Genomic DNA, 27,416 nt, shown 5'->3' on the forward strand with positions numbered 1-27,416 from the left:
ACAATTCTCGCTCCGGTGCCTACTCGACTCACGGGGTCGCACTCTGCGACTCTGGGCAATAGCTTGCTTAATCTCCACTACGGCCCCTCGCGGCGGGATGCCTGGCTTTCACCTTGTGAATACCCTGCCGGGGTATCTCACAGGGGAATACCAGGACGGGTTCCCTAAGCAAGCGCCTTGAGACCCCTGGGTGATTCGTGCGCTATATAAATCGAAATACATTTACATTTACATTATGTGGCACTGAGTGGTATTTGGAGAGTATGTTGCATTGAGTGCTGTGTAATTATGTGGCATGTAACTATGTGGCACTGAGTGGTATTTGGAGTGTCTGTTGCATTGAGTGCTGGGTAATTATGTGGCACTGAGTGGTATTTGGAGTGTACGTTGCATTGAGTGCAGTGCAATTATGTGGAGTGTAATTATGTGGCACTGAGTGGTATTGTGTGGAGTGTGTGTTGCATTCAGAAGAGTGTTATTATGTGGTGTGTAATTATGTGGCACTGAGTGGTATTTGGAGTGTATGTTGCATTGAGTTCAGTGTAATTATGTGGCATGTAATTATGTGGCACTGAGTGGTATTTGGAGTGTATGATGCATTGAGTGCAGTGTAATTATGTGGAGTGTAATTATGTAGCACTGAGTTGCATTTGGAGTGTGTGTTTCATTGAGTGCTGGGTAATTATGTGGCACTGAGTGGTATTTGGAGTGTACGTTGCATTGAGTGCAGTGCAATTATGTGGAGTGTAATTATGTGGCACTGAGTGGTACTTGGAGTGTATGTTGCGTTGAGCGCAGTGTAATTATGTAGCATATAATTATGTGGCACCGAGTGGTATAGGTGTGTGGAAGGGGGTGTAACAAGAGTGAGAGGTGGTTTGCGAATGGGGTAGAGAAGGAAACAAGGGCTGGAACTGACTAGCAATGGGGGAGGCAGTGAAAGGACAGAGAGCTACTGAAAGCAAAGAGAGCACTGGTGTATTCAAGGATGGAGAGGCACGAGAGCACAGTTATTTATTTTATTCTTTGTAGTTTTAGATAGTGAAAGCATTAGCAAAGGTTAAAGCGTTTCCCTCGCGTTCTAATGAAATAAAAACGATATTGTAAAACTGGTTGGCATATTCTAACTAAAAGTATATAATGTTAGGGTAAACTGCAGCGGATGGCAAATGGTGTGTCAATAAACTAAATGTAATGGTATGCGTCGCTCTGCCCCTTAAGGTGCCTGCCAGCTGCTGCTGTTTATTACAGGCTCTGGCACACGGTAAACAAAACAACATCAAAGCGGCCGGCTGTGAAAGTGAAAGACACTGCTGCAGCAACTGACAGTCGGTGTGATCTTGGGCATGACAGCCTTCAGCGAGGAAAGCCGGAAACGGCTGGGGGCGGGGGAGCGGATTCCTTTGAAGTGTTTGAAGTCTGATGCCGGCTGCAAGCAAACCAGATAACAAAAAGAATGCCAATACTGATTAACAATTTCAATTATTTCCATAAGAGGTGGAAAGGGAACGCTGCTCGTGAAACGGTAAGCCGGCCGGCTGCGTTAAAAGTTGTGGATTGGGTGATTTAGAGAGAAACGGGAAGGAAACTGAATGGTTTCTTTTTATTTTTTATGGACAGTGATCACGGTGCAGTGTTGGGTCATAAGGTTCAGAACGCATAGTAAGACGGAGCCGGATCCTTTAAGCGCTGGAGGGCGCCGGAGGTATGTGGATGTTACTAATGTGTTGAGAGGAGAAGGCGTTATTTTTCTCTATTACACAAGAGGAGCTAAGCTCGTATTTTTGGTTTCTGTCTATAAATAGGACACCCCTGGCCTCTATTACTCTGTTATGTAGTGAAGCTAAGTTAAGCACCGCCGAAGTTGGAACTTACCAAGTAAGATAAAGGAGTGTCTTGAATGTTTTCAAGGTGTGAAGCAGACTAGAAACTGCACAATATGGCAAATTCTTGTTTTGTTTTGTTCTCTTCCCCCACCTTCCTTTTCTACTGTAGTTATTTCTGACAGACCAACTTCTTTGAACAGTTGACTTTTTGGCGTTTTCATAATAGGTAAGAGGCAGCTGAAGGGGATAATGAGGTGTGAGCACTTTTGTAATCTGAATAGACAACAGTCATAGTTTTGTTTCTTTTCTGTTTTTTAACAGTGGTGTCTGGTCCTGATGGGAACCCCATGAACAAAGGGGTTTGAAACGCGTAAACCACGTTGTATTGATGCCAAACATCTGTTTTGTTTATTAGGCTTGGTTGCATTGTGCCCGACTAATGTAAATATTTCATTTGATGTAAACTGGTCTGAATATTGTATAGGGTGCATATATATAAAAAAATTGGGAATTCAACCATAGCCTTGTTTGGCATTTTGGGCATTTTATGTGGTTTAAGTGTTTCACTTTTTTGCCCCAAGGATGATTAGTGTGTATGGTTTTTGTGGAGAGTTAGTGGCTTTGTTTGAAAGTGTTTGAATGCAAACAGAGTGAATTTTGTGTTGAAGTGTTTTTATTCACAATTGACTTTGGTCTACCAAATGTACTAAAGTGTTCCCTTTGAGATGTAAAAAAAACTTCAAAATATTTTGTGCTATTGAAATAAAGGCTACTAATGGGCTTATGGGTGCATTGTTTTATGGTTCTTGCACCTCTTTTGGAAATAATTTAAATTGTTAATCAGTATTGGCATTATTTTTGTTTTCTGGTTTAAAGTGCTCAGCCTTACTGATTGTGAGCCATACCTGTTATTGTTACACGACTGCAAGCAAACCAGCACAAGTGCGGAGAGAAGCTCACAGGCTGCCAAATGGTGCTCTATGTGCACGCGCCCACACACATGCACTGTAGGCAATCCGCCTGGAAAAGCCTTTGGGAGCATTTTTGAAAGTCCCTACTTAATATCTCGCCAAAGCATCGCAAATGCAATGGCTTAGGCGAGACCTAATAAGTAAACTGTGTAGAGTCCATTAGGTTCCCGATTGTCTTTCAGAAGCTAAAGTAGAAAATACTGATGTTCTCTTTTGTAGTAGTGTGGGTGGGCAGTTATGTTATCAGAGGGTTCTGCTAAGCATTTGTTGTACTGACATAGGCAATAAATACGACACACACTCAAAGAATATATCCAAGACCACATTAGAAAAATTACACTTCTGTTTATATACGTCTTCAAATCCAAAACCTAATTCAAAGGTAAATACTGTTATTGCTAGAAATTTTAACAGGTAAGTAAAACATACAACCCTGTGCGCTTTTATGCACAATGCAATCCTATGGGAGGAAAAGTTAGAGATGCATAAAGGTAGGTACAGTTGGTTTAAGGAGTTCATCTTCAGGGTTCAGAGTTGTAGTGGGTCATGTTCCAAAGTACTACCAGCAGAGCCTAAGGAACTGCCCAGGGTTTACCAGGGGCAGGGTGCTGGTGAGGTTGCAGCTGGGTGCTCCACGGTGAAGGGCGGCCACCTCCAAATAGGCTGCACAGTGCATGGATCCATGGGTGCATGCAACCGTCCAACCTGACATGCGCACTTGGGCCCCTACAAACTCTGATGTGATTTCTATTCTGTCAATCTTACTGTGAAGCCCCACCCCTCAGACCCACTCAGGCTTCTCCAGGACCCACCTCAGGCTTGCTGCCTCAGACCTCTATTACTGACTGCAACCGGCCCGACTGAGGCACGAGGCAGAAGGCAGAATGCAACTCAATTGATGTGTTTAGCACATTACTACACATTATTGAGCGGAGATCGAGCTAGGGCTCTACCTATTGCCAGAAGATGCCCTGCACCACCTCTCGGTGTAGCTGCCATTCGTGATACGCTTGGCTTTGCCTGCTGAGTCAGTCGGCCCTGGTGCTTTTAGACCCTGTGCAATGGTATAAGACTAGGGAGATGCAGTAACTATTCAGCCAGGTTTCCACATTGCCCTGCTTGAATCAAATACCTCATTAGCATAGCAAATAATATGAAAACCAATAATTCATAATTTGAATACCTTTCCATCCTACTCCCCTACAAACCCAACAACCTGCTTCTAAATTATAAATGACTAACTAAATGTAAAAAAAAGTACAGTAAAACTTGCAAACTATAATAAAGCCAATAAAACAATTATTATTACAACAATAAATATTATAACTATATAGTATACTAAAATATAAATATATAAAACAATTCTTTACATAATATTATACTATAATATAAAAGTCAACAAGCTTAATGTGGAGTTAAAAGCCATCCTGACAAACCTAAATAAGGCCCTATGCTATACAAGCTATACAGACGTACATGCATCAATTGGCACTACCCACCACCCACCCTGAAAGACACGTTCCCACTTAACCATTACCATCCATACCAGTACCCAAGGATACCCAACAACACAATAAAAGACACAGTCAGCTATCCATGTCGGATAATCAATCTTTTAAGGAAGATACTCAGACCCTTCCTCACTGCCAACGTATAACATACATGCCATTATAACACCAATACACAAAGACCACACTTGAAAGTACAGAGTTTGAAACATGAGGCCTTGATTTCGATCCTGCTCATCCCAGAACTTGCCACTACAACCCTAGCTCTTGAGACAACACTAAAATGCATTTTACACAACTGAGTCCTGGGGCAGAACATGCCACAGACATATTCAAAGTAATTCTCTCATACAAGCTTTTTTTTAATGTGTATGAGCTAGAAAAGAAGCAGGTAATACAAGTATTTCATATAGATTCTTTCAATTAACAAGTTCATGCTGAGTACAACATCTCAAAAATAAACCAAGCCCTCTTACCCCGATAAATTTAACACATATGTATCTTAATAGCAGCATCAAAATCATTTTAGAGTGACACAGTGCAATTATATATCGATAACAAACCAGCAACAATAAATGTGCAGGGTCCTATTCAGTAAAATCTATATAGCAGCATTAATCTTATTATGCGAATACCTTAGGCCAAGAGCTTGCCATCCTCCCCCTATCCAGTCAGCTAAATTGTGTAGAGATCGTGCCAGCCAGATCATGTAGTCTCGAACCTGCGAAGTGCTTCTACCTTCTTCTCATATGCCTCCTCAAAATCAAAGGTTGTGGCCAACTTATTCAGTCAACGTCCTATTGTCGGCAGCGTTGCTGTTATCCAATTCTGCATAATCAAAGCCCTGATCACCGCTATTGCTATATTGCTATATAAATAACATATTGTTGGTATTTAGTTAACTGGAGCACTACATGTGAATAGCCGAATAAAACCGACATAGTTGATGGACGAATATTAATCGACATACAATGACTAATAATCTTAAAAATCTCCTCTCAAAATTGCTGTAAGATGGTACATGCTAAAAATGTTGGAACAATGTGGCGTATAGTATGCCATCCATCTTGATAGGAAGGCCATTCTTTTCAAATCTGCTGCTCTCAATGCTCTATATCTGTTCTTACTTAATGACTGCCATTCTTTAATGCTAAATCTACAGCCTGTTTCTTGAAAAACTTTAGGAAGCAGCTCCTCCAGAGGTGTCTTAATAACACTCTGACGTAACAAGCAATACTACTTTCCTACGCCACTCATCTTATTAACATTAATCCGCCGTATCATCATTCGTGCTGTTTCATTAATCATCAAATTACTTTTTCAAGAAAACGGGTTATTTAGTTCAAACGTAACCATAAAGCAGCATTTTGACTACCAAATTGCTGTAGTATTGATTCCCATGTTATCAGGTTTGTATGATTATAAAAGTCACCTAGCTTTTCAAAGTCTAGCTGTCTCCAAGACTGAGAGACACCCCGGAAGCTGGAGGCCCCAAATCTCACAATCTTGAAGTGGAGGAAAGGCATAGCATACAGGTATAGTTTATGCTTTAAAGAAAAGCTGACTGAAGGATACAATTGTCAATAAGTCCTTATATCTCGTTTTCTTGGGCAGTCGACCACAAAAAAGCTAGGAATTTTATTGCACTTTCAATTAGCATACCATTTTTTTTTAAATTTATTATTGAATTTCGATGATGCTGCTGTTTTTTTGTACCATCAACCAAGCCAGAGAAACCTGGTAGTATGTTGAAAAATGTGCAAATGCTAAACCGTCCTGCGCTGGTCTAGTTGGAGAGTAGAAAGTTTTACCCAAGATTCTTTTTTTTGCCCAAATGAACCCGCGAATAACCTTATCTAATCCGCAAAAATATAAATTAGGCACTTTCAGGAGAAGATTAAGGAACAGTAATAAAAATGAGGGGAGTATTTCAAATCAAATCAAACTGAGCTTTATTCGATTTTGAAAGATTAAAATCATAAATGCATACACATGATCCAACAATACATTATCATACATTACATACAAATACTCATTTATGGACATCTATCATTGTGAAAAATTCTAAAAAAAAATAGGCTAATAATTGGGGGAATATAATTGTTCCCGTTACTAGGCATTCCCGAACATATCTCCCACAGTTCAGATGTTAACAGCTTTCCTTGTCCTCAAGACATTCTTTAGAAAGCCCACCATAGACCTAATACAGTAGTAATTTTCAAGCATCTGTAGATGTATAAAAGCAGGGCGACATTTTCTCCATCCGCCCTGCTTTAAAAGTGGTATTAGCCATCTTCTCCTCTCTATTATACAGCTTACAGAATAAAATTACATGCATAGTGCTTTGTCTAGATACCTTGTCACAGGGACATTAACAGAATTCTCTTGACCAGTCGTTTATAATTGGGTATGAGGATGATGGAAAGTCCCAAACCTAAATCTGGTCAGAAGGTATCTGTCGTAGGCACCCTGGACGCACAGCAAATAAGGTTGGATATTAACAGTCGTAAGGGCCAAGTGGTGGCTAATCACCATGGGTTTATTCAGCTCAGATGCTAGTCTGTTTTCTTCTAGGTGAGACATACCCATTTTTTTAAATCTTTTCGTTTTATAGGATTCATAGAATCGGGCTTGGTGTGGAAAAGTAAATTTTGCCATGTTCTGTGTCCCTACGCGTCCTCCATCATATGTTATATGTGCATGATTAATATGCATATGTTATTCCCCATGTTCGATTAAAGACGCAATTATAGTTGTGTCCACCTTTAGTATGTCAGTTTCCAGTTCTCGTGAATACTACGAATATCAGGCCTATGTAAAGCTACGTTGCCACGTTTCTCAGTGTGCACGTTATTCCATTGTAAAGTCCCCGTTTCTAGGCCTCAGAAGGGCCTGGACACCAGATTCAGCTCCTGTCCCCTGAAGCCTCGCTGAGGAGCGATACAGCCCCCACCTGTATCCTCGACCCTTCACTTACTTCCTGCCTCGCAGTGCCCGGTTCAGCCTGGCTCTGCCTCGGAGTCTGCCAAGAGTATGTTATGATTCGAGTTATCAGTACAGCCCTCCTTCTCTGCATTCCTAAGCTACTGAATCGCATCAATAGTTACCGTCATTGTCTAGCCTTTACGTCTCCATGTAAGAGAAATACTGCATTTAATGGTCATTTAATATTCTTCATCACGCACTACATGTAGAATAATGCATGCTCCAGTCTTAGAGTCTGTTAGCCTTTCCCCTCCTGACTTCTAGTTTATATCAACATGTTCCCTAAACATCAGATACTAGATAGGGTTTAGGTACATGTCGCCCTGACTCTCCAGACTTCAGTCTCTGCTCCTAGCACAGAGTTCATAGCCCCCTGCTTCTCCTGGTAACACGTCATCGCCAGTTTGCGCGCACCATCAGGTTAGAGGTCCCGGCTCCTTAGGTAGCCCCCTCCATGGGTTCCGCCCCATTCATGACATATTCTGTTACGTTTGCACCACATGTCTATGTATACGCCCTGTTACACCTACTTTCACCCTTATCTTTCGCGACTGCTACGCGTCACGCCTCTTGCTCCACCCACTGCTACGCCTATTGCAATGTAATGCTATGTGTTTGCGCTATGTATATATGCTCATGTACTCTTATTAAAAAGTTATCCGTTCCGTTCCCTTGCCCCGATCCTGTCCCCGGCAGCTGCCATCCTATTCCCGTGCAGGTCGTCCTGTTCCTGTCCTTATGCTGTATTAAACCTGCAAAACTCCTACTACCTCGAATCTTGACTCTTATTTATTGAGCTATCTGTTATTCATTTATGCATTCAAAAATAGGGTATTATTTATTTATTTACCACATAATGGCGCCCGAATAGGGACTTGCCCTTTCCCCACGCGTCGGTGAAGCCACGCCGACCCCCTGACCCTCTGCAGTCGTGACGGAACTCTTCTGCGCACCGGCAGATATTTCTGCTTCAAGTATCCCTCAGGCCCACGGAGGAGACGGAGGAGGCGGTCCAGCATCCAGACGAGACGGTGGAGGAACGCGGCGAGTCCCGACCAGAGCCCAAGCCGAGAGTCCAAGGTCCGAGGTATCCGGAGGTCCACCCGTAACTAAAGTCCGAAGTTCGTCGTCCGTCGTCGTAGCAGTCCAGTCCAGTCCGAGGCCTTCCGTTCTTGCTGCCCGGTGAGTACCATTACTGGGGTGGTATCTAGACAGGGTCAATCTAATTGACTCTGGTCCGTGGGTTGGTGGTACACAAGCCCACAAACGAAGTGTCCACTCCGGTGGATACGGGTCCTGACGTGTCTCTGTATGAGACCGGTAAGTTTCGTACTGTTTCAGCAGTGCATCTAGTTTCTGTTCTAGTCAGTTCTGTTCTCGAGAAAATTCATGTATTCTGTTTTCCGTATTCCAGGTAGTATTCTGTTCGAACTGTTATTCTGAATGTTCTTCATGTATCTTGATGTCGTGGTATGAATGGGGAATAAGTATCGTGTTCATTGTGTATTGTATTGTGTCTAGATTACAGTTCAGTCATGCCCTTGTTTTCTAAGTTACGTCAGTTAAAAACTAGAAAGGGTCTGCTGGAAGCAGCAGTTCCAGTTCCGCCTAGGGACAGTCCAGGTCATTTTATGTATCAGAAGCATGGCATAAGCGCCATATTGTATCTAGATTTATGGGTCGAGTATACCAAACAGTTAGAGGAAAAGTATAGATGGCCTGTGTCAGGCACATGGGATGCCGAGTGCATCATGAGAGTAGAAGAAGCATTATGGAAAAAGAAAGCCAGACAGTCACAGAAAGATGCCATCGAGTTATGGCGCAAAGAATCTCATAAAAGAACCGAAAAAGAAATCAGAAAGTCAGAATTAAGTAGAGAATCCTTGGAACGAGCCCAAGAAAGGGAATTAATCGAGATTGGTGAACGAGTTAAAACCGAACAGTCAGACAGACAGAGGCATGCTCTTATTAAGGGTATGTATCCTCTTCTTGCCGAGGGCCTGCCAAAAGCGACCCCGGAGGCATCCAGTAATTTCCCGCCACCATTAGTTCCGACCAAGCTACGTCACAAACTGACCGCAGCTGATATTTTTATTTCGTCCTATTTGGACGACACAGTTCCAGAATATGCAAATCCTGTTCGCGCTCCGCCAGTCCCTGTAAATCAGGCACTTCCCGTTCCTCCAGACACCGGGGTACCCCTTGCAGTACCTGTTACGGTCCCCCCGGTCCAGCCCGCCATACCAGTTCAGCCCGCATTTCAATTTCCTGCCACACTAGTACGAAGAGGATCAGTCGACGATTCTAGTTTAGGGGCCGCAGGAGGAGGTCCTCCTCAGACCCCGCCGCCACATAAGCGTTTAACGTCAGCCGAATTACATGCACAAGCGTCACAGCGTACGCCCAGACATCAGACTGTAGCAGAAATAAGAAAAGCCCTTAATGAATGCGGCTATGATCCAGTCCCAGGCGAGGATAATATGGTTTTATATTCATTCCGCGTAAGAAAGGTGGCCGAGTATCTAGTCACCCTACCGAATATGAAAGAAGACCTAGACAGAATATATCGTTTCATCCGTACAGGGGATGATCCAGAAAGCATTAACGAGGCCATGTCTCAAAGGAAAGCCGAGATCCAGCTCATGATATTAAAGTTTCTGATTAACTGTCTAATAAGAGAACAAGATTACCCGTCTAAAGATCCAGCCGAAATGAGAACCCTGACAAGGTGGAGTGATAATATAGCCGAGGGTAAGCACAAGACCGTCGGTGCTATGGAGAGTATGTACAAGAAAATCCGTAAAGAAATAATAAAGTTACACGAACAGCGTAAAGCAGCACAAGTAAGCGAGAAAGAAAGTAACTCTGATACTGAAGAGTTAGACGACGAGAATTCCGCCAGAATAGCGTATGTAGGAAAATCTAGATTTCCAGATCGCCATTTACGCCTAGAGCACAAGTCTACTTTCCATCACCCAGCACCAGAACCAGGTTCTCCAGAACAAGTGTTTCAAGCTACCGATCACATCCTGAAATCACGAATCGGTTACAGTGAGTTAAGTACTATGCATGAACAAGAACTAGCCCGATCAGCAGTCCGATGGACTACTGATTCTACCACTTTTCCAGACGAAATAGTGGCACAAATGTTTCTGAAACTGCCCCCAGCCGAGCAACGACTGGCGGGTATGTATATGATTCAGCACCTCATTACATTGTATGAGGGTCAGCACTCTGATCCAGGCCCGTTACATGATATCCTGAACGAGTTACTCCAGTATAGATGGAAAGGTTTAGGTACCGATTTAATTAGTGTCATTCTAGAACAGCGTCACAAATATAGAACGTTTCTGAACCCGCATTTTGTTCATGTCTCACCCCCAGAAAATAAACCATTTTACATAGAGAGACAGAATCCGTTACGAGAAGTCCACCCAGTTAGAGGAACGGGTGGCGAACTAGAACGAGTGTTTGTTTACACCCCGATCACAAAGATGGAACTCTTAGAGATGAAAAAATTAATCCCCTGTCATGATAAAGATCCAGCAGGGTTCCATCGAGAATTAAAAGACATGCTCCGTATGGGAGAATACACGTATCCAGATATAATTAAAATGTTAAAGGTTCTGTTACCCGCAGGGGTGTATGAAAAGCTCAAGGAAAAAGAATGGGAGGTGGGAGAGAAAAAGATCGATTGGGCAGTTCTAGAAGCTGAAGATAAGGCACGAGTACCAGGTACCGGTCTTGGAGCGAAATGTAAAGAATTACCTGAATTATTGATTCAAGTTTTACCCAGATTGTTAACAACGAAAAAGGAAGACTGGGATGCAATCTCAGCCTGTAAACAGAAACAAGACAAAGACATTAGTGATTTTTATTCTAGATTTGAGAAATGTTTTAGCATCAACAGTGGCCTCAAGACAAGTAGTGAGTCATACCCTCACCTTTTTGTTACTAAATTAGTCGAGAATTCAAGTCCACAAATTAAGAATCGAGTTTTGAAAGTCGAAAGTACCTGGCAAGCTAATACCCCGTCCCAGATGTTACAGATGCTCCAATACCACCAGAATAGAATCAGGGAAGAGCAAGAACACGAGAGAAAACGTATGAAAGACACGAAAATGAAAGTACTAGTTGCACAATCTGTTCCTCAAGACAGTCAGAAGAGGGGTCCGAATCAAGCCAGTCATTCTGCAGCTCCCGTTAAAGGGAACTGCAATTATTGTAAACAGCCAGGTCATTTTATAAACGAGTGTGCAGTTCTGAAACACAACATAGCTACTGGTAAGACTAAAGAAAGACCACGTCCGCCTAGACAAGAACAAGTTTTACAGATTCCTCAGCCACAGAATGCACCACAGACAGTTACAGCACCGCAGCCCATCGCTGCAACACAACATGTTACACAGCAGATGTACCAGTATGCACAGTCCGAGTATCCAGAGTATCAGCCATATTCATGAAACAGCCTAGAGAGGGAGGTAGGCTTGCCTCTCATCGAGATACCTGTAGATCAAGAAGGTCCCTATGCTCACAGTCAAGTATTAGGGAAAGACAGAAAGTTTTTGATTGATACAGGGGCAAGTAGGACCACAATTAGCCACGCCGAAGTTCCAGGGGCTCCGCTCTCAGGCTCAAGAAATGTTTCCCTTGGATTTTCAGGAAAACCCATTGTAAATGAAATATCAAAGCCAGTTACTCTAGAAGTAGGTCCATTGTCCCGTACTACTGACCTGTTACTTACTAAGTCATGTCCAGAGAATCTATTAGGTATTAAAACACTGAAAGAGTTAGGTGCAGTTATATGCTGTTCCCCAGAGGGAATACGATTGTTCCTACGTGACTTTAAGGGTCACTATGTATTACGAGATTTTGATCCCAGATTGTCCAATGTTCCGCAGCATCTATGGGCGCAAGGTCCAACTGATGTTGGTTATATGCAAATCACACCCCATCGTGTGACTCTCAAGCCAGGTGTAGTCCTACCACGAATCAGACAGTATAGATTACCACCTGAGGCTGTAGCAGCCTTATCCAAAATTATTGACGAGCTCATCGCTCAAGGAGTGGTTGTAGAAACTGACTCCAATGTATGCAATTCTCCGATCATTCCAGTCATGAAACGTACTGATCCAAATGCACCCCCAGTATATCGATTAGTGATTGACCTACGAGAGCTTAATAAATGTATTATTCCTCAGTACCCAGTTGTCCCAGATATATCTTCCCTATTGACAGCCATTGATTCCGAAGCCACATTTTTTACAGTCATAGACCTCAAGAATGCATTTTTCAGTGTCCCCATTCATCCAGACAGCCAGTTCCTTTTCGGATTTTGTTTAAATGGAAGGAGCTATATGTTCACACGAGCTCCTCAAGGTTTCACAGAAAGTCCTAGTATTTACAGTCAAGCACTTAAGAGACAACTAGACAACATTCACATGCCAACTGACACTGCCCTGCTCCAGTATGTCGATGATCTACTGGTCACAGCCCGTTCTGAACGTGCTTGCGAGCGAGCATCCCTCACAGTTCTGTATTTCCTAGCCGAGATGGGGCACAAGGTGTCCCCTTCGAAGCTTCAATTCTGTGTCCAGCAAGTGGTATACTTAGGACACTTACTGTCCAAGAGGGGTAGGCAGTTGACGCCTGACCGTATCCAGTTAATAGCGAGTCTTCCTCAGCCCAAGACCCAGAAGGATGTACGTGCTTTTATCGGCCTCACTTCTTACTGCCGACAATGGATTCCTCAGTATGCATTTCTAGCCAAGCCACTGATACAGTTAACGACACAGGAGGCAGCCGTATCGACTGTCCTCCCTTGGACATCTGAACATACACTTAGTTTCAATGAGTTAAAGAAAGCCCTATGCCAAGCTCCAGTTCTAGCTACACCGAACTACAGTAAGCCTTTTACACTTTTCGTCACAGAACGCGAAGGTACAGCATTATCTGTTCTCACACAAGATCAAGCGGGACAGTACAAGCCTTGTGCTTATTTTTCGAGCACATTAGATCCTGTAGCCCAGGCTCTGCCTACGTGCCTCAAGTCAGTTGCAGCCACAGCACTAGCTATCAGGCAAAGTGATTCCATAGTATTAGGACACTCCCTGACAGTACAAGTTCCACACTCCGTGGAAGTTCTTTTAAATCGAACACAGACTCAGCACTTGACAATCGCACGTTTAACAGGTTATGAATTGACACTGTTCCAGCCACACATAGAAATCAGACGCTGCAACATCCTGAACCCTGCTACACTGTTACCATCAGTTACTTTAAATCCGGACACACACGACTGTGTGGAAGTAGTTAATATTACGACAAAGCCAAGACAAGATCTGACAGATATTCCGTTACCAGATCCCGACCTGACACTTTATGTGGATGGTTCATGTATGAGAACAAGTACAGGAGAACTAGTCGCCGCGTATGCAGTGACTACCGACACCGAAGTTATTGAGACACACCGTATTGACACCCTGTCCGCTCAAGCAGCAGAGCTAGTTGCTCTGACTCAAGCCTGCATACACGCCAAGAACCTGAAAGTTAATGTTTACACAGATTCACGCTACGCATTTGGAGTCGTACACGACTTTGGAGTACTCTGGCAGGAGAGAGGTTTCATGACTTCTCATGGAACCAAGATTCAGCATGGTCTCCTTATTCAAGCTCTGTTAGATGCCATACATTTACCGACATCCATTGCTATCATGAAATGCAAGGCACACACGAAAGTTACTGACATTATTTCCCAGGGTAACGATCTAGCAGATCGCACAGCCAAGCTTACGGCACAGACTCCAGATATTCCAGTTAACATGACACACACTCCAGATCCGACTACATGTATGACAGTTAAGGACCCTACTCAAGATGTCATAGATATCCAGTTACATGCTACTCCCGAAGAAATCAAGAAATGGTCCGAACAAGGAGGGGTCCAGACAGATCAAGGATGGGTGACGAAGGGTAAAACCACATGGTTTCTCCCCGACTCTATGGTTCAAGTCATTATCAATACCGCACATAGTCCAGCACATTTAGGAGAAAAAGCTATGTTAGACAGTATCCAGAACATTTGGTTCAACAAGCATTTACGAGCTGCAGCCAAGCAAAAAGTCCGTACCTGTATGATATGTTGTCAGTTTAATCCAGGTAAAAGTGTCCCGGTGGAACAAGGTGGATTCCAACCTCCTGACCACCCTTTTGAAGTCCTCCAGATGGATTATATTCAGATGGAGCGATGTCGAGGTTTCAAGTATGTCCTTGTAGTTGTATGCGCTTTGTCCAGGTGGACAGAAGCATATCCAGTCCCAGATTACACAGCCGCGACCACTGCCAAGCAGTTGGTTCGTGAGTTCTTCCCCCGTTATGGACTCCCTAGGGTCGTATATTCTGATAACGGCCAGCCATTCTCCTCAGAGTTAATGAAGCATGTTTCCCTTTTGTTAGGGTACCAGTGGAAGTTCCATTGTGTACGCCATCCTGAAGCAGCAGGTCTCGTAGAGAGACATAACCAGACCCTGAAAATCCGCATCGCCAAAGTATGTAAAGAGAAAGGTGTGGACTGGCTAGTAGCTCTGCCAGTCGCTTTGTTCTATATGCGCATGGTCGCACATTCCAGATCAGGTCTGTCCCCGTATGAGGTCGTTTTCGGCCGCCCCTCTAACATGTGGGGTACACCCAGACCCCGAAGTATTACCGATGTTTCAAGTAATATGCTGACAGATTACCTAGCTTCCTTGATGTCTGCCCTCAACTCTTGTCGTTCACAGGTTGCCGCCGCATTTCCAGACAATACCGAGGTGGCACCGCATGAAATCGTTCCAGGATCCATGGTCTTGGTTCGCAATTTTGACCGCTCAAGTCCGCTGGAGCCACGCTGGAAGGAGCCCCGACAGGTCCTCCTCGCCACCCGCACAGCCGTGAAGTTGGAGGGTCGCAAAGGTTGGGTGCACCTTTCGCACGTAAAGAAGTTTTATGGACTGAAACCCATCTCAAAGAACATTTCCCAGGATTTGAAGGATTGCCAAAGTACTATTCTTAAGGACTGTCCCGCAAAGAACAATGATATTGCACCCTCCCTGTTAGAGAAAACTCCGCAGCAGGAGTATAAGTTGAAACTCCGGTCTAGTAAAATAAGTCAGCCAGTTTGATTGTCTAAGTCCTCCCCTAGGTGAAACGGTTAGACTGTTTCTGACATGTATAAAATAGACCCCCATAGTGAGAGAGTTAGTCAAAACTCAATCCGATGTATCGTTTTTCTAAGTTTCGTTTTATTTCTCAGCATTATGATTTCCTGCACCAGTTATGCATTTTACCTGTATCTTCCAGTTTCTCATGTAAATAAGTCTGCTAATGTTACGGTGGAGCACACGTTTAGTGATCTGCCTCCTCATGAACTCTCTTACCGCCTCGCTATGCGAAATAATTCTTTCATCCGCATGTTACATTATTCACACCAGACCAGCAATGCCACTAATTGTTGGGTGTGTGGTCGACTCCCCCCTTTCCAGACACCGAAGGGAGTTCTGCCACTCTTTCCTTATCCTTTTTCACATAATGGTTCGTGTGGAGCATGGTCCACGTTAACGTCATCCTCAACAGATATGTCTTTTCTTAACAGTACATGTTTTCCAGACAAGCAAGGTCTCCCCCACAGAACCGGGTTAGATCTAGAAAATGAAGTGTATAATTTAGGTAATTATTCTTCGAATTTCATGGTCCTGAATGTTCAGTCTGATACTACTCCAGACTTACCTGCAATTTCAGTACTACCAGTCAAAGGCGAATTATGTGTCCGAAATAATGGTTCTACACACGTAGGACATAGTGATTGTACTACTATTGTCAAGTATAGTGACAGTAGGAAATCAATTTTCAAAGCTTCACGTCATTCTTATTTTATTTGTGGTCAGACCGCATATGTTCGTCTGCCCCTCGATTGGGAGGGAACCTGTTACATTGCCTTCCTACTGCCACCTGTTTTTCTAGCCCCACCCGACTACCATAGGAATTCCCACCTAGTACATACTAGACACAAGAGAAACCTCCCGATTGTCGATTATACTGAAACTGTTCTAGAACAATATATAGATATCAATAAAGGTGTCTTCCCTTATTTAGGTACAGTTGTGAATAGTAAACTGATACGTAGGTTAACCAGAACCCTTGAAGCAGTAGTAATTGAGACTACTTCTGCTCTAAGTAATTTAACCGAAGAACAATCCTTTATGAGAATTGTCGTGCTCCAGAATCGTCTCGTCCTTGACGTCATATTGGCCGATAGGGGCGGGGCCTGTAGAGTCATCGGATCTAGTTGCTGCATTTTCATTCCAAATAACGCGCCGTCTGTTTATTCAGCTATAACCAGACTTCATAAAATTGCCCATCTGTTACACCAAAATCCAGGCACCTGGACATGGTCCGGTTGGTTCTGGAATATAATTTCCGCCTGGGGATGGAAAGTCTTGTCCTTTCTAGGTATTGCAGTAGCGATCATATTCAGTTGCTGCCTCTGTATACAATGTGGCCCTGCGATTTGCGGCATTTGTGCTACCTCTTGTATTCCTAGTCCCAAGTCCAGTTCTAAATCCCGTTCCAAGAAAATTCGAGACGAGCAAATGATACTGTATGAAATGATAGATGGTATCATGAATATTGATGTTTCCTGAAGGAAACGTAGTGACAAGGAGGGAATGTGGAAAAGTAAATTTTGCCATGTTCTGTGTCCCTACGCGTCCTCCATCATATGTTATATGTGCATGATTAATATGCATATGTTATTCCCCATGTTCGATTAAAGACGCAATTATAGTTGTGGCCACCTTTAGTATGTCAGTTTCCAGTTCTCGTGAATACTACGAATATCAGGCCTATGTAAAGCTACGTTGCCACGTTTCTCAGTGTGCACGTTATTCCATTGTAAAGTCCCCGTTTCTAGGCCTCAGAAGGGCCTGGACACCAGATTCAGCTCCTGTCCCCTGAAGCCTCGCTGAGGAGCGATACAGCCCCCACCTGTATCCTCGACCCTTCACTTACTTCCTGCCTCGCAGTGCCCGGTTCAGCCTGGCTCTGCCTCGGAGTCTGCCAAGAGTATGTTATGATTCGAGTTATCAGTACAGCCCTCCTTCTCTGCATTCCTAAGCTACTGAATCGCATCAATAGTTACCGTCATTGTCTAGCCTTTACGTCTCCATGTAAGAGAAATACTGCATTTAATGGTCATTTAATATTCTTCATCATGCACTACATGTAGAATAATGCATGCTCCAGTCTTAGAGTCTGTTAGCCTTTCCCCTCCTGACTTCTAGTTTATATCAACATGTTCCCTAAACATCAGATACTAGATAGGGTTTAGGTACATGTCGCCCTGACTCTCCAGACTTCAGTCTCTGCTCCTAGCACAGAGTTCATAGCCCCCTGCTTCTCCTGGTAACACGTCATCGCCAGTTTGCGCGCACCATCAGGTTAGAGGTCCCGGCTCCTTAGGTAGCCCCCTCCATGGGTTCCGCCCCATTCATGACATATTCTGTTACGTTTGCACCACATGTCTATGTATACGCCCTGTTACACCTACTTTCACCCTTATCTTTCGCGACTGCTACGCGTCACGCCTCTTGCTCCACCCACTGCTACGCCTATTGCAATGTAATGCTATGTGTTTGCGCTATGTATATATGCTCATGTACTGTTATTAAAAAGTTATCCGTTCCGTTCCCTTGCCCCGATCCTGTCCCCGGCAGCTGCCATCCTATTCCCGTGCAGGTCGTCCTGTTCCTGTCCTTATGCTGTATTAAACCTGCAAAACTCCTACTACCTCGAATCTTGACTCTTATTTATTGAGCTATCTGTTATTCATTTATGCATTCAAAAATAGGGTATTATTTATTTATTTACCACATTGGAGTAATACTCTGGGTGACCAATATCCTCCATAAAACTTCCCACATATTTCAACCATAACATTTTACAAACCTTATCTAATCCCATGGAGTCCCTAATTATTTCTCTGTTTAATCTTGCATTCTCGGTGGTCCAAATTCTGTGCATAGCAACACTGGCTGTGCCTTAATCAAGTTGGAAATGTATGTAACCCCCAATTCTGAATGGTAATTAAAAACAGGGGCAATATTTGGAACACTTAAAAGGGATCTCAGGACGGTGTTTTCGATGCACTGGATTATGTTAAAGTCTTGGAAACCCCAGATTCCTGCCTCATAGGTTGCTATACTCACACACTTTGCTCGATATATTTTTAATAAAATTTCTGGTGGCCTTTTCCCCAATTTTTTAGAAAAGTTAAAAAGTGCTGCAATAGACTTCATATAGAGTAGAGACATAGACTTTACTGCTGGTGCCCAAGAACCACATCTGTCAAAGAGCATTCCCAGATAACTAAATGCAGGGGTGGTCTCCACCTTATTTCCCCCAGCCTGGAAACTTCTGGTCTTATTTCTACTAAACCCGCATGACATCACAAAACCTTTCTTTGCATTTAATTTTAAGCCAAGACTGTCCATAAAACTTGTATAAAAAGAAAGGGCCCTTTGTAATCCTGTTTGAGTGCGGGACATGAGGACAGCGTCGTCAGCGTATAGGAGAGAAGCGATTGGGCGGGACTTTACTGATGGAGGATCCCTAGTATTTGACACCAACTCCTGTTGTAAGGCGTTGGTATAGAAAGAGAACAGGAGTGGTGCCAATATGCAACCCTGCCTTACGCCTCGTTCAACTTTAAATGGGGCGGTACACTCGCCCTCAATGCCGTAGCGGACCTTTGCAGTAGGTCCTATATATTACTGTCTTAAAAACTGAATTAAAACGGGGTCAACTTTCAGTTCATTTAAAATCCCCCATAATTTCTCGTGAACTACACAATCAAAGGCCGCTGAAAGGTCTACAAAGGCCAAATAAAAATGTTCTCCTTTTGTCCTAGTATATTTACCAATAAAAATACTTAAATTCAAAATCTGCTCATTTGTGCCTAGACCGGCTCTAAAACCATATTGGACGTCGCTTAAAGTGTTATTTTCTTCGGTCCATTCCTGTAGTTTTTCTAGAACAATCCTGCCGGTTGTATGACATTACAACGCATACTAATACATCGCATGCCATTACATAGCGGTTTTTACAACGCAAGTCGTTACAACGACTTGCGTTGGAGGGCGCTAGACTTAGGAGTAGTATAATTTACTATTCCAAATCCAGTCTACTCACAGTAGGGAAGGTGTTGGATAGTAAATTATACTATTCCTTGTCCTAGAGCGCCATCCAGCGCAAGTCGTTGTAACGACTTGCGTTCTAAAAACCACGATGTAATGGCATCGCGATGTAACGACCGCGTTGTAAACGACGTTTCCCATCCTGCCCAATACCTTCATCAAAGAATCCAACAAGGATATCGGGCGGTAAAAAGCAGGGTTTTCACCGTCACCCTTTTTAAAAATGGGTACTATAATGGATTGGGACCATGTAATAATAAAACCTCTTTCACAACACACTTGTAAAACTCTTGTTAAAATGGGACCCCATACCTCCAAATTAGATTTATATAAATCAATTGTTATCCCGTCGGGACCAGCGGCTTTGCCGCTTTTACATGCTTTAACTGCGGTAGTTGAAATGGGGGTTGAGCGGTGCACTCCTTTTGTTGGTAATTAAACTTTTTTTGAAACTTTTTATCGCAGTTTTGTTTTGGTGTGCTAAGAGGGGAGGAGGAGCCACCCTCCACAGTAGTTGAAGTAGAAGATTAAACTAGTGACGCTGGTCATTAGACCCTTCTTGCACTACCTTTTGCAGAACTCCATCTGCTTAAATAAACCAAAGATTTGCTGATGCTTTGATCTGTTTATAAATTTCTTTTATTTGATATGTCTTTTCATTTTCTCATGATTATCTGAATATCCACTATTTACATTTGCTGCAAGCAATCAATCTGGCTTCATATTTTTTAGCAGCCAATCAAGAATGTTTATAATCCAAACTGAATAAAATTAAGAAGGTTCAAAATCAAATCCCAATGCATTTCGGGAATATTTCCCTTCGTCAGGGGAGCTGAAAAACATAAAAACATGAAAACAATAATACCTTGAAAAGGCCGTTATTCAGCGCTTACAACTAACATTACAAGCTTCTCAAATTTAGAAACATTATAAGCATTATACTCACTGTGAGTATTGTGCATGTTTATGACGCAAAAACGTAACCATCAGAGAAATACTACACATCTTTGTTGGTGATAGTACATGCAAAAGTGAAAACTTACAATACACGCAACATCAGTAGTCTCATAATAATGCAGAGTTGTGACAATAAACAGGAAAAAAATAGACCCGCTCAAGTGTATATGTACACGGGTACTCTCATTGTTTTGTAACCAAAAGGAAGGGGATTTTATGAATGGAGTATAATTACAAAAATCTGTAAGGGACTGTGTACAGAAACTCGACATTTTAAAGTGAAAAAGCTGGTTACAAAGCAATGAGAGTACCCGTGTACATATACACTTGAGCGGGTCTATTTTTTTCCTGTTTATTGTCACAACTCTGCATTATTATGATGACTACTGATGTTGCGTGTATTGTAAGTTTTCACTTTTGCATGTACTATCACCAACAAAGATGTGTAGTATTTCTCTGATGGTTAAGTTTTTGCGTCATAAACATGCACAATACTCACAGTGAGTATAATGCTTATAATGTTTCTAAATTTGAGAAGCTTGTAATGTTAGTTGTAAGCGCTGAATAACGGCCTTTTCAAGGTATTATTGTTTTCATGTTTTTATGTTTTTCAGCTCCCCTGACGAAGGGAAATATTCCCAAAATGCATTGGGATTTGATTTTGAACCTTCTTAATTTTATTCAGTCTGGATTATAAACATTCTTGACTGGCTGCTAAAAAATATGAAGCCAGATTGATTGCTTGCAGCAAATGTAAATAGTGGATATTCAGATAATCATGAGAAAATGAAAAGACATATTATCAAATAAAAGAAATTTATAAACAGATCAAAGCATCAGCAAATCTTTGGTTTATTTAGGCAGATGGAGTTCTGCAAAAGGTAGTGCAAGAAGGGTCTAATGACCAGCGTCACTAGTTTAATCTTAACTGCGGTAGTGACATCTTTAAGTGAGAAATCAAGTTTAATAGGTAAGAAGGGTTGTTCTATAGTCTCTATTTCAGAGCTCTCAGTTGCTTCTTCATTTGGCTTCTGTCTTGCGTAAACTTTAGAAAAAAAGTTTATGCAGACCTGTTCTTCTATCGCCAGCTCAATAGTAGGCTCATCTATTTTGTTGGTGAGGAAAGGTGCGTTTACCGTGGTCCAAAATTTCATTCTATCTTTAGACTCAGCGACCTCGATACGGACCTTCCAGGCATTGTCCTTAATCTCCGATAACCTATTTTTCTGCGCTTCCCAGTACAATTTTCTGCACTCCCTTATCACGGACAAATCTCTTTCCTCGCTATGTAATGCCTTCTTCAACCTACCATAAATTCTAGTGCAATTTTTATCAAACCATCCTTTTTTTGTATTATGGGTGCCCTTGGAGTCTTTAAATAGAATGGTTCTAACCGCCTTGGTAATGTTTTGGAAAGCAGTTAAGACTTCATCATGGGTCGGGCAATCGCTTAGGCATTTTAGTATAGGATCTAGTGCCTTAACTATTATCTTGGTGCTTAGTTTTGAGCTGTCCCTGCTTCCCCAGAGGATAGCATAACCATGTTTCTTCATACAGTGACATTTGAGGGATTAGTCTGTGGAATGCGCAACAGAATGCCACAGTCCTCTCGCTCCCTCCTCCCTACACTAAAACTACCAGGGTTGTACTTGATCATGACAGAGGCAAGCACTGAAACCAAGAAATTACTTTTTCAACTCTGGCAAAATAAGTAGTCACTCCTAAGTAAAAGCTTTAAAAGCGCTTGACCACAGCACGCAAAGAAGTCCATGCCAAGACTGACCATGTGAACACAATCTAACGATGCCCACCAATACCAGACACCTAAAGGATCGCTGCCTCTTGACTAAAAGCAGCTAGGCAGAAAAAAGGCAACATAGGTTATGTGTAATAAAAACAGCACCTCCTTCAACAGTCAGAAAACTTAGAAATCCTTTACCTTACATGATAATACTTAGTCAGAAAAGGTTCACTCAGCTCGGCACTAAAATTTCCTTCTCCTTTCCCAGCAAGACACCAGGCCTCAAAAAATCTAAACATTTACCAACAGTGAGAGCCAATCACCTGACAATCAATACAAGTGTTTGGGGTCTACAAAATCTCTACAACCAAAGAAGCTAATTACCTCCTACTTGAATGATTGTTTTGTTGCTCAAAGGTACATTTCTCAAACAAAAAGAGAAAATGTAAAATGCCACTACTGAGAAGCATTTACGGTGAATATCTAAAGCATGCCTCACTTATACAACACAAAAACATTCCTTAAAAAAATACAAGCAGCACATTCTATTTACTCAATAGGGGTGAAAAGTATGCTTTTATGTGCTAACAAAGGTTTTCAAATGTGTTCACTGTGAGTGTGAGGTAGGCTGAAGCAGCCCATTAAATGTAAGAGAGGTACAAGCGATTTACATTAGGTGAAACAACTTCCAAATGGTCTTTGCATATTTATAAGTGAGACTTTATACTTGTTATTTTCATAGGCTCAGTCAGGCAGAGCGCTGGTAAAAATAGAACATGATCTTAAAGATCATAATCAGTGTTGTACTTCATAGGTGTCGGGTTGATGGCCGTAAAACAATAAGTATGCCAACCAACATTAAGAATGCATAACTTCTTAAATCATTCAATACCTTTATTTTTCGCCATGGTTTCTTCTTTGCCTGCCAGCTACATACAAGGGTGTGAGGCAGCCGCCGCAATAGGTTTACTTATATAGACCTATGAAGCTTGTATGTACCTTGCTTAAAGTCTAAGCTTAGAGTTCATTGTATTTGTTAATAAAATAAACAAAAAGCTGATGTGTTCGAGAGTGTTTTGTGTGGGGGTAACACGCCAGTGCCAGGAAGGACTAATTGTGAGATGCGGTCATGGTGACAGTCTGTGACTGCCTCGGGCCATCATAACTAGAGTAAATTCAGTATTAAGTGTATTCTCTTCACAGGAGAAACATGAAGCACGAGGGAAAGAAGGTATACTGGTCAGGTTGAGCTGGGAAGGTGATGGGTGGGCTGATTTAGGGCAAGTGGACTTCTTACCAAAGGGAATGAGATAAGCCGATGTAGATGACACGGACTCAGTCAATGATCCATTCAAAGGCAGTTTAATCCAGAAAAGAGGCGTGCAAACCCTAGCCAAATGTGGGAGAGAGGTACCGGTCCATGGAAGGACAGAGAGTGCTGCTATTTATCAAGGGGACTCCAGAGGTAGTCTCTGGTCTGGGCTGATGGTACCGGTCCAGGGGGAGGTAAAGGTAAGAGCCTGGTACAGAGGTAAAGGCTTTGGTCCAGGAGACGAGACTAATGGTCCCAGGGGATGGTGGGCTGGACCAGGTATAAGGTCAATGGGGGATTGCCAGTGGCGGCTCGCCCAGGTAACGCTGTGGGGCGGTGAGGCGGGCGGGGCTGGGTTAGTGGAGTGTGACATAACACAGGAAAGTTGAGAGTAAAGAAATAAGTAAATAAAAGCACTTACTTTGCGCTCCCAGCATCGCCGAGTCAGCGAGCGCAAAGTAAGTGCTTTTCTTTCTTTCTTTCTTTACTCTCAACTTTCCCGTTGGGGAAACGACCTGAACAACGATTTCTAAACAACGAGTGGCCTTAACAACGATTCATAAACAACGACCTGGGACTGAACCACGACCTCCTTGAAAATTACTTCATTAAACAACGTGTGGCCTTAACAACGACTCCAACTTTAAACACAATTTTTTTTTAAATTAATTTAAATTACACTTCAAATGTAAACTATTTTTAATAAACATCTAATAATATATGTTTTTAAATACTGACTAATTTAGTCAGTTTTAATTTACCTGGTTTTAATTGGCCAGTAGATGTCACTGTAGGATTGTTTTCAGGCAGGAGGACCCCGGGCAAGGACATGGGGCGCAGGGTTCACTGTCCACTCCAGACACAAAATATTTGGTGCAGTGTATGTGGGACCCAGGTAGATCGACCTTACCAGGCGCTATGGTGCAGATTTAAACATCTGACTGAGGTGTAATCTTTAACAGAGGCAAGCATGGTGGACTGTCACATCAGCTGTTTTCTAGATGCAGACAGTCTGATCAACTATGAGGGAGCTTCACAAAATTACAATTAGCACCTTCAGAGACATCCGTGCTACAGCCTCATTCAGCCCTATATGTTGGGATTCCTTGAGCGCATTATTGTCCTGTGTGTGGGCTCTCCCGGATGACAGTGTCTGCGCCTCGAAATATTGTGGGGTGCTGAAGAGGAACCACAAAGCTGCTGCTGTCTGGCTTCCCTAACCCCACCCGCACAGCCCACTGTCACCTAAGATTGTGAGACACTGGGCACAGCCACAGATGTTGCTGGTACTGCCCTGTCCACTTAACAACGTCACCGGTCACAGCTGGATGCATTCCCACACGTTCTGTTTTTTTTTAGCACAATAGAAATTGCATTCTCGACACCTAGCTCCGTTTCTACAAGCATAAACTAGGCACACACAAGACAGAGAGCGTAGGGAAGAGTAAAGGCCCAGACTTGATTTACTGTATTGTACTGACATTTATTTTGTAACTTGATATCTAAAAAATTGACAGAAAGATATATCTGAAAAACATGCTAACTAATGTTTTTACAAGTTTAAATGAAGCGTCGTTTTAACATAGTAGTAGAGTCGGTTTATATGTAAATAGAAATTATTTTGTAGTCCAGTGAGTCGTGGTTCAAAACATAGTGGTTTGGATTTGGCAGTTATATAGCCTTCGTGGTTTAGGCACTTGTGATTACAGAGGTAGTTGTTTAAACATACAACCTTCCCGGTGTATGTCACACTCCCCTAGCCCCACCCAGCCCCGAACCTGCCCTGCCTAGCCGCCCCACAGCGTTACCTGTGCGAGCGGCACTGGCGATTGCTACTCACTCACTACACTGCAGCAGAACACCCCCTCAACTTCACTTAATGTTGCACTCCTCTACCTCAGCCATATCACTTAAATGTTTATTTTGCCCCACTGCACCCCATGGCACCATTCTTCCCTTCCCCCACTGACCTCCAGAATTCTCAGAGCCCATCTCCTCACTAGCCACCAGCCATGGTCCCCGGACTCGCTTCCTCCATGCCCGGTTACTTAGGACCGTTTACTCCAAACCTTTATGCTCAGATGTTTTTCGCTGCCTCCGCTGCAAGGAGGTTCATGACGTCATGCATTGACATTCCAGTACAGAGCCCGGTGAGGATCAAACCACACCTGAGTGGGTTGGAGTGGGTCTGCGATAGCAGAAACCACGACCTCTACCACGGAAAACCACACCTTTCCAGGAGAAGCTCTCCCCTCCCACACCACTACCTAGTGCAACGTCTTTTTTCTTTTGTGAATGGGAGTGTCAGAAGGGTTGCCATGTTGGAGTCGGGCGCAAATGTTGGGTGTTATTGACACTATTGGTATCTAAATTAGTTTTTAGCATGTGTAAACACACATTTGATATGCAATAGGACTCGCATTTCCGCGAGACCTATTGCATTGCAAACAGTAGTAATCACAGACAGCGGGAGGGAGGGCGGGGGCACAGACAATGGTAGGGAGGATGGTGGGAGGGAGGGCAAAGACACAGACAACGGGAGTGCAGGCGGGGGGAGAAGTGAGCGACAAGGCATGGACAATGGGAGGGTGGGGCGAGTGGGAGAACGTTGTTAGTTGAAGAAAATAGTGCTCACCGTGTAAATAACACGTACCGTGTAACACTCGAAGTAAAGGGGCCAGTAGCCATTGAAGGATACAAATGACGAAATGGCTGTACTAAGGAGGGACTACCAAGTCTATAAACAAATCCGAAGGCAGCATTTAGAAGGACAAAGACACAAACCAATGACAAATATGGACAAGGGAGTGGGTGGGGCTTCTCTCCTGTACTGAACTACGCCAGATCTTCCATAGAGCAGCACTTGCTTGCTGACTCTAGGCCTGACCTAAATAAAACACTCTGTCAGCTTGATTGACTGGGCCCTCATGACCCATACGTCTTAGACCAGCTTCCATATGCTTGAGTCATCTTCTGCTGTGCTCCTCTTTGATCAAATGTTGGCCCTAGAGCCTTACCTCAAGATAAGGATACATTTTAAATGCTCACATTAATAATCTCCCTGACTATTATTATTATTATTATTATTACTGGCTATACGTTTTTTACCCTTAAATTGTGACTTTTTTTAGTTTTCTGTTCTAGGCTATCTTGCAAGAAAGCTCAATGCCTTGATGACCAGGGGCCGCATTACAAAAGTGCCCCATGGGCATAGGGGGCGTTTACACCCACTTTGTGCACCCTCTGGTCACTTTTGTATAACAGAAGGGGTTGCAAACGTTTGTGCGGCTCCTTCTGTAATACAGATAGCGCTAGCGCAGATGTAACAGCAGAGCTCTCATTGGAGGGCATTCCCTCACCTGCAAGGGGCATTGCCCTATGCAAGTGATGGAATCTCTTTGCCTCTGAGCCCACGCTGTATTCTTGAAGTGCTCACAGGGGCAAACATGCCTTTAAGGAGACGCACTGAAAGTGCAGCACAAAATAGTGGCGCACTTTTGGTGCGCCTCCTACTGTCAACCCTCTGGAGGGATGAAAGGGGATTCCATTAAGACTCCGACATCCTCCTGCAGGAGGGTCAGGTCGCTGACTGCACCCGCCTGCAAGGGGATGTCTAATTCCTCAGTTTACGGTTAGCACATAGAAACCCGAGGCAGCTTTTAAAGAGCTGCTCCATATTTCTCTTGAATGCTCTGACCTGGCAGAAGCGCCCATTTGCAGCTGCCACGAATACAGAGCATTAAAAAAATAGGGCACAGTTTCCCTGTTTGTATCTGGGGCCCTAATGTAGAGAGGTGCCATGGTGCAAACAGGAAGATTGCGCCCTATCTGTAACAGTGTAAAAGAAACAATTGATGGACGGAATGCTGGACAATGCAAACATTCACCC

At 43.2% G+C, this 27,416-nt stretch overlaps 1 protein-coding gene across 1 annotated transcript in view; it reads right to left on the bottom strand.

Moving 5' to 3' along the window:
- Positions 1-27,416, bottom strand: part of LOC144823936 (sperm-specific sodium:proton exchanger-like) — an 8,804,346-nt gene that overhangs the window by 8,422,212 nt on the left and 354,718 nt on the right. The gene's annotated exons all lie outside the window — the stretch shown is intronic.

Source organism: Lissotriton helveticus, chromosome 3_1, assembly GCF_964261635.1.
Source record: "Lissotriton helveticus chromosome 3_1, aLisHel1.1, whole genome shotgun sequence".
NCBI classification, from domain to species: Eukaryota; Metazoa; Chordata; class Amphibia; order Caudata; family Salamandridae; genus Lissotriton; species Lissotriton helveticus.